The following is a 9,273-nucleotide window of genomic DNA, read 5'->3' on the forward strand; positions in this document are numbered from 1 at the left end:
GTTATTGTAAAATGGCAGGTTAAGAGAATAATGGAGTCTCGATCTAAGTACCAATGTTTCAGGAAAATACCTCAAATAATAAGAAGTTTCAAGCAGAAAGCAAAGAACTCCCTTTTTGGGAAAAGATGGTAGGATATGATAAGTTGTTTTAACTGGGTGGCTTAGGAATACATAAACTTTTGTTAGGTCAGAGAAGAGACCCAATCCACTTTCTAATATTGATAGATAGAATATGAACGCTCAACACTTAGATGGAGCTCTACATAACTAGTTACATAAGATGGACATGAGTTGATTTGAGAACCTTAGTAATGACACAAAGGAGATTGAAAATTCGAAGTATCATGGGAGTAAAAAGATGCATAGGTACTAACCGTTGAAGTCAAAGGACAAGTAAAGATTTAGAATAAGATGCCTATGATAGGTGCTACAGGAACCATCCTATGAAATATTATAGGATAAGGAACATAAGTCATGTCCTTGGGAAGCAGAAGGTTGAGAGTTAAGCGCCAAGGTTGATTGAAGTTAAGAGACATAAAGTCAAGTACAGAGAGGTATAGTGAATACTTGAGGTGTCAGAAAAATGGTCAATGAATAGTTAAGAGAAAAGAGCATCTCTAGTAAAAAAAAAAATGATGACAGTTAGGGTACTACAGTAAAAAAAATCCGAGAGTGAGCGAATGCGATCTATACTGCACGAAGAGTTTGGAGAATAAAGCATTTTAACCATCTTTGCTTAGCTGGAGGGGTAAATACTCGCACCTATCCCAATAGCCCTTTTTCCTTATCCCTTGTTTATTTGAAAATTCGAGTACGAATTTTTCTTAAGGGGAGAAGAATGTAACAACCCAAAAATAAAAAATTAGTTAATTAATTAATTAATTAAAAATTAAATTAAACATTTAAAATTTAAAATTTTTCTAGGAATGAATCTGGACAACATGTTTGTCCAGGTTCATTCTCAGAAATTCAAAAAAAAAAAAAACCCAGCACCCTCCCCCCTTTAAACTCTCTCCCATCACTCTCCCTCTCCCTCCCTTTTTCTTTCGATCGGCGAGCTGCCAGCTGGCCGGATCAGCGCCAACAGCAGCGCAAATGGAGGAGTTTTCCTCATCAACGCACGCACAGTGGGTAGCAAATTTCCGATGTTATTTCGGCTTCATCCGACTTCCGATCGAGGTGATTCAAGTGGCGTTGGAATACTTGTTCCGAGAGCTTTCTTTTGATACCAATTTTGAAGCAAATGGAAGTCGGATGAGTGAGATATGGAGGAGAGAAGTTTCGGGTATTTTAAGCTTTTTGGTCAGATCTAGGACGATCCGACAGTTGGATTGACGATCCGAGACCACATATGGACTGAGGGAGAGGAGAGGAACATGATGGTATGATCAGATCCGACAGATGTCGACAGCGACCGGCAGCCGACCACCGTGCGCGGTGGTTCCGGCGGTAGCTTCATTGAGCTTTGGAGATGATTCAACTTCCAGAGGCTTCCTTATCAATTTTTGAGACACAGATAAACTTTGGGTAATATTATTTTCATTATTTCTCTGTCTATAGAACATAAATACAGTGTTTCTTAAACAGAAAAAAATTGGAGTAAAATTCTAAGAAAAATATATGATGAAAGTAAAATTATTTGGAGATATTCTATGGTATTTATTGAATTTTTGAGTGATTGTAGAATATTTTTGAAAAATATAGATGGATTTTATTTATCTTTTAACATATGGGCATATAAGATTATTTGAAATTATGATATTTAAATTTTATATGATTGATTGAAGCTTGAGGATGGAGATTTAAATATGTGAATATTGAATTTGGTTGAATTAAGAATATGTTAGCTGTTGGAAACTTATGAAATTAAGTAATATTTTTGAATAAAATATTCATGAGTGATTAGAAAATTACAATTACTTTTGTGATAGCTTTATGACTTTATTAAGGACCGCAAGGCAAAATTTTAGAATTTTTAGAGCTTGTTTGAGTGGATTTTTATAAAATGTCAATTATAGGGACTAAAATATAATTTTTAAGATTTTGAGTATTGTTTGGTTTTGAGGGCTTAGGAGGGGCCATATAATGATGATGAGATATGAGTTGAGTTTAGAAGTGCTATTTGAACCATTTTTAGCAGGTTCGGTAGGTCCCAGGTATAGGAAAAATTCTATCAGATTTTCGGTATGAATTAAGTTATCTGTTGTCTCTTTAGAGTTTTATTTTGACTTGGTACTAATAAATTTATAATATAATTATTTAGGTGATCGATGTCAGCTATTTTCCTCCATCCAGCAGCCATAATAGTCCTCAGTGTACTATGAGTAAAATATTAATTTTAATTATAATTTCGATATTATTATATGTTCAGGCATGTCTATGCATCACTTATTAATATGTATCTATGTAGTTAAACACTAGGCACGTTTTATATTGCATTCATAATTGATGAAGTGCCATGGATGTTGTTTATAGTAATTTGGAGCAGTGTGCGTGCGTTGCCGTACGTGTGGTATGGTATTGGATGCTTGAGAGACACTCGCTAGGACCCCGCATTTGATTTATTAAGTGAAAGTCAGGTTTGAGAGACACTCGGTGGCAAAGGTTAGATTAAGATGGCTGTATAGGGGATCAGCTCCCATATATGTACTGTCTGAATATTACTAGGTGTGTGAGTGCCCTAAATTACCTTTTTGCTATTATAATGTAAATTGTATAAAAATTATGATGATGTTGAATTTCATTCCACAGGTGCATTAGCTTTAGATAGCTATAAAAATTGTACTTAAAATTGGTATTTTACTCTCTGAGTCGAACGCTCACTCCTATTAACCTATTTTTCCAGGCTACAGGTGATGCATACATTTTGCATAATCATTTAGGTTTAATTTCATAGCCATTTTATTTGATTATTAGTCACTTTTAGCTAATTTCATTAGTTATTTAGTTAGTTTTTCATAATTGTCAATTTTGGATTAATTTGTAAATCTTACTTTGTTTTGCAGGAAAAATGGTGTTTTTGGAAGGACTAAAAAGAAATTCTGCCATTGAGGAGTAATCTCTACAGCCAAAGATGTCAAAAACAAGTCTCAAAGTTGAAATATGCATTGGCCAAATTGCCCATAACTTGCCGCATAAGTTATGCAGATCTGCATAAGGAGAAGAAACACTGTTCCAATATCTGCCGAATTGTGCATAAGGAGAGTGCATAGCTTATGCAGATTCACGCCTCCCTTATGCAATCTCACGGAATTATGCATAACCTATGCGCTTGGTCATGCAGTTTTGCATAAGTGAGCTAGAAACCAGCCGAAAACTGCATAAGGGACTGCATGACTTATGTAGTCTACTTATGCAGTCCCACAAAGATTTCATTAATGAGCTGGCAGAAGATTCCCTCAGAAAATCTCTCCTCAAACACACCATTTTAGGGCTCCATGTCAGAAAATGTTATAAATAGCTCTATTTCCCATTTTAGAAGAAAAAAGAAAAGAGAGGAAGAAAAGGGAAAGGAGCAGGCAGCAGCTAAAGAGTCACAATCACCTCCCACACCATTTCCAATCAGATTTGGAGATTTCTTTCTTTTCTTACATTTTTCTTACATTTCTAGTGTTGAGCTTTTTGTTTCTTAGCTTAGATTAAAGCTCTATTTCCATATAAACTCAGAATATCTTGTAAATATTATGGATAGTGAGTAGTTTTCATTTGATTCTGGAGTAAGGGTTGTAATATTTGAGATATTTTGTGGATTTTAATTGGGTAATCCATATTTTGTGGTCTTAACGAGTTTTATTCATTTCTTGTGTGCTTAATGACATACTTAATGTAGGATCCTATTAAGTGATGTTCTTAATCCATGGTTGAGGCACCGAAAGGAGAAAGCCTTGTGATAGATAATCAAGAAATTTGACTTAATTAACTTAGATCTAGAAATAGACTAAGGATTAAGAGAATTCACAGATTAATTAAAGAACTTAATGGGTCTTAATTAACTCTAACTCTACGAAAGTAGGATTAGATTGATTAAGGCACTCTTTGTCTCACTCGAAAGGGTATTCAAAGGATTTAAGAATTAATCTCCTTAAAACCTGTAAGTTCCACAAGATTGGATAACCAATTTAAAATCCCAAAATAGCTTGAATATGAAATCCCGAACTCCGGAATCGCCTTTTTTATCATTGTTAATTTCTAATTGAATTCAATTACTTGCCATTTTAAATATTTCCATATTTGAATTTGCTTATTTTAATTTGATGCAAATTTAGTTAAATCATTACATAGTTGAATAGATTATTAATTTTGCACATATAGATTTCATACTCTAATACCCATCAATTTATTTCTTCAATTTCAAAAATAGTTCAATCTAGTCAACTTGTTATATCAAAAATTCAATCATTAACACAACTCCTCGTGGGAACAATATCTTTTCTATATTACTTGTACGACCCGTGCACTTGCGGTTGGGCCACATCAAGTTTTTGGCGCCGTTGCCGGGGAGTTATTTGTTTAAGATTGAATTCTTGATTATTTTAGTTATTTATAGTTTTATCTTTGTTATCTTTTCATTTTGTGTTTGTTTGTTCTTTTTTAGGTACTTTTAATCTTTTATGAGAAGAGCTAGAAACACAAGTGACACATCTTTATTGTTTAATCCTGAAATTGAGAAATTTTGTAAAGCCAACAAGAAAGAAACCAGAAAAAGGAAAGAAGCTTTGAGAGAAATTGAATTAGAAGCAGACATGGCTGATGAAAGAATTAGAATTGGTGGCGGTAATGTTGGAAATGATCGAAACAATGAAAATGTAGCCCAAGGTGAAGAGGTTGTAAATGCTAATGTGCCTAGGGGAAGTATGATGGATCATGCTTTTCCTCGTTTTGATGACTTATGAGAAAGCATAGCAAGACCAAGAATTGATGCAAATAGCTACAAGATGGATTTTGGAGTTCTTCAAATGATTCAGAATTTTCAATTTGGGGGACATCCTTCTGAAAATCCACACACACATCTAAAGAAATTTGCTATGATCTGTGACATGCAAAAACAACCTGGAGTATCTGATGATGCAGCAAGATTGAAGCTATTCCCATTCTCTTTGAAAGATAGAGCATTGGATTGGCTTGATTCTTTACCTCACGACTCCATCACAAATTGGGAGCAACTCACTGATGCATTTCTTGCACAATATTTTTCACCTGGAAAAACTCAAGAATTGAGGAATTAAATGACAGCTTTTAGACCAAGAGAAGATGAAACTCTTTATGAATCATGGATGAGATGGAAGGAATTAGAGAGACAATGCCCACATCATGCCATTCCAAAATGGATGATAAACCAGAATTTCTACACAAATGTCACTCCTGCAATCAGAGGGATTATTGATGCTCAAACAGGAGGAGAATTTATTATGAAGCATGAAGATGAAGCTTATGAGCTATTGGAGAAAATTGCAAAGAACACTCATCTTTGGAGTAGTCCAAGAGGACCAGTTCCAACTCAAAAGAGGCAAGCTACTGGAATGTACGACCTTGATCCATTTAACATGATTAATGCAAAGTTTGATGCACTTACAAATGTCTTGGCTAAGACGATGGAAGATTTGAGTATGTTGGTATGTTCATCATCATCATCTGGAAGTTCACAACAAGTTGCTTATGCAGAGGGAACTACCAGCTGTGGAGTAGACTATGGAGAGCAAGCTGCATATGTTGGTAATTATGGAAACAAACAAATGGGGAATCCTTACTCTCAAACTTATAATCTAACTTAGAGGAATCATCCCAACTTTTCATGGGGAAATCAGCAAAGTCAAGTTCCAAATTAGAATTTTCAACCACAACAGCAACAAGGAATTCCATATTAGCAAAACAGGCAACCATTGCCTAATTTTCAGCAGAGAAACATGAATCCTGCACCTCCACCAAAACAGCAAGAACAAAGTTCCACTATAGAAGCTTTATTACAACAGATTCTTGCTAACCAAACTAAGCATGATGAGGAGATGAGAGAGATGAAAGCAAGGCTAGAACAGATGCAAACACATAATGAGAATCTTTGGAAAATCAGATTGCACAACAAGCATCTTCCTCAGGTACCAAGTCTTTTGGAAAACTTCCAAGTCAACCAGAAAATCCAAGAGAGCAGTGTCAAGCTATTACTTTAAGAAGTGGGAAAGTTGTAAATAATGAGAAGAGTGAAAATAGTGATAAGAGAGAAAATGAGAAAGAAACTGATGAGGGTGAAAAACAAGAAAGTGAAAAACAAGAAAGTGCAGAAAAATGTAAAGAGAAAATTGAAGAGAAGGAAGAGAAGTACATACCTCCAGAGCCTTACAAACCACAACTCCCCTTTCCACAAAGATTTCAAAAAGCCAAGCTTGATAAGCAATTTGGAAAGTTCTTAGAGGTTTTAAAGAAGCTATACATAAATGTGCCTTTTATTGATGCTCTTTTATAAATGCCCTCTTATGCAAAATTCTTAAAAGAAATTATCTCAAACAAGAGGAAACTTGAAGACCATGAAACTGTAGCTTTGACAGAAGAATGTAGTGCTATCCTCTAAAGGAAACTTCCTCCAAAGCTCAAGGATCCAGGGAGTTTTTCAATTCCATGCCACATTGGGGAATCATGTTCTACAAAAGTTTTATGTGATTTAGGGGCTAGTGTTAGCCTCATGCCCCTCCCCATTTATGAGAAGCTCAATATGGGAGATCTTAAGCCAACCCACATTTCTCTTCAGTTAGCTGATAGATCAATTAAGTATCCTGAAGGGATTTTGGAGAATGTGCCTCTGAAGGTTGGGAAGTTTTATATACCTGTTGACTTTGTCATCTTGGACATGGAAGAGGATTCTAATATTCCAATTATCTTGGGAAGACCCTTTCTGGCTACAGCAGGAGCATTGATTGATGTTAAGGGAGAAAAATTGACTCTTAGAGTTGGTGAAGATCAGTTGGTTTTCAATATTAATAACACTATGAAGAAGCATCATTCTGAAGCTGATACTTGCTTGAGAGTTGATATCATTGATGAGCTGGTTGAAGAACACTTCAAAAAGAAATATCCAGAAGATCCACTTGAAAATTGTTTGGTTCATGGAGGAGGCATAGACTATGACAACCCTCATGTGGCTACATATGCTCAACATTTAGAGGGAAGTCCACCATTCATTTCTGCTCCAGTTTTTCAACTTACACAAAAGGAAAAAGTCAAATCTAAGCAACCATCATTCAAGGAAGAAGATGCACCTAAGGTAGAACTTAAGCAACTTCCTTCTCAGCTCAGGTATGAATTTCTTGGCACTAATAACACTTATCCAGTAATTGTAAATGCAAACTTGAGTACCTTAGAAGTTGATAAGTTGTTAAGAGTGTTGAGGCAATTTAGAAAAATTTTAGGATATACCATAGATGACATTAAGGGAATAAGCCCACACTTTTGCATACACATAATTATTTTGGAAGAAAATTGTAAGCCATCTATTGAACATCAGAGAAGGTTGAACCCAAATATGAAAGAAGTTGTTAAAAAGGAAAACCCAAATATGAAAGAAGTTGTTAAAAAGGAAAACCCAAATATGAAAGAAGTTGTTAAAAAGGAAATTTTGAAGTTGCTTGATGCAGGGATCATATACCCTATCTCAGACAGTAGTTGGGTGAGCCCAATACATGTTGTCCCAAAAAAGGGTGGAATGACAGTGGTCAAAAATGAAAATAATGAATTGATTCCCACAAGAACAGTGACTAGTTGGCGAATGTGCATAGATTACAGAAAATTAAATATAGCCACTAGAGAAGATCATTTTCCACTTCCCTTCATTGATCAAATGTTAGAAAGACTGGCTAGGCATTCTTATTTTTGCTATTTAGATGGGTATTCAGGTTTTTTTCAAATCCCTATCCATCCAAATGATCAGAGAAAACCACTTTTACTTGTCCATATGGAACCTTTGCTTATAGGAGGATGCCATTTGGGTTGTGTAATGCACCAGTCACTTTTCAAAGGTGTATGATGGCAATCTTCTCAGATTTCATTGAAGACATAATGGAGGTTTTTATGGATGACTTTTCTGTTTATGGATCTTCATTTGACATATGCTTGGCTAACCTTTCTAAAGTTTTGCAGCGATGTGCAGATACTGACCTTGTGCTAAACTGGGAAAAGTGTCATTTCATGGTTCAGGAAGGGATAGTGCTTGGACATTTAGTGTCTAATAGAGGAATAGAGGTTGATAAAGCCAAGGTTGAAGTGATAGAGAAGATGGCTCCTCCTACCAATGTCAAGGGAATTCGAAGTTTTCTAGGACATGCCGGGTTCTACAGACGCTTTATCAAGAATTTTTCTAAAATAGCCAAACCTTTGTCTAATTTGTTAAGTCATGACATACCATTTGTATTTGACCAAGAGTGTTTGGATGCCTTTTGCAGGTTGAAGCAAGCTCTTATCACTGCACTAATCATGCAACCGCCCGATTGGAGCCTACATTTTGAAATTATGTGTGATGCTAGCAACTATGCAATTGGAGCTGTTCTTGGTCAAAGAAAGGACAAAAAGGCTTATGCTATTTATTATACTAGTAGAACACTGGATGAGGCTCAAACAAATTATACAACAACTGAAAAGGAATTCTTAGCAATTGTCTTTGCATTGGAAAAGTTCAGACCTTACATTATTAACTCAAAGGTGGTTATATTTTCAGATCATGCAGCCATCGGTATTTACTCCGTAAAAAGGAGGCTAAACCTAGGCTCATTAGGTGGGTTCTGATGCTACAAGAGTTTGATTTGGAGATTAGAGATAAGAAAGGAGCTGAAAATGTAGTTGCGGATAATCTTGGTAGGTTGAAATTGGATGATGAAGAAATGAATGAAGTGCCTATTGATGAGTTTTTCTTGGATGAACAACTTTTCTCTCTTGTTGCTAAACTACCTTGGTATGCAGACTTTGTGAATTATCTATCTTGTGGAGTCTTACCTCTAGGAATGACATGGCAACAAAAGAAAAAGTTTTTGCATGAGGCAAAATTTTATAGATGGGATGATCCTTTACTCTTTAGGAGATGTTGTGATGGTTTAATAAGAAGATGTATTCCTGATGAGGAGACACAGAGTGTTATGCATCATTGCCATGCTTCAGATTATGGAGGACATTTTGGAATCTCTAAAACAACTAGTAAAATTTTGCAAGGTGGTTTCTTTTGGCCAAATCTTTTTAAGGATGTGAGGAAATTTGTGTTGGAATGTGATAAATGTCAAAGGAGTGGAAATTTGTCAA

General features: G+C 35.5%; 1 non-coding gene across 1 annotated transcript; it reads right to left on the reverse strand.

The window, feature by feature from the left end:
• Positions 1 to 5,210: 5,210 nt before the first annotated feature.
• Positions 5,211 to 5,317, reverse strand: LOC131172258 (small nucleolar RNA R71). The gene has a single exon (XR_009142741.1). It is a non-coding gene; the product is annotated as a small nucleolar RNA R71 (small nucleolar RNA).
• Between the last annotated feature and the right edge of the window lie 3,956 nt (positions 5,318 to 9,273).

The sequence above is a fragment of the Hevea brasiliensis genome, chromosome 13, assembly GCF_030052815.1.
Source record: "Hevea brasiliensis isolate MT/VB/25A 57/8 chromosome 13, ASM3005281v1, whole genome shotgun sequence".
In the NCBI taxonomy this organism is placed as follows: domain Eukaryota; kingdom Viridiplantae; phylum Streptophyta; class Magnoliopsida; order Malpighiales; family Euphorbiaceae; genus Hevea; species Hevea brasiliensis.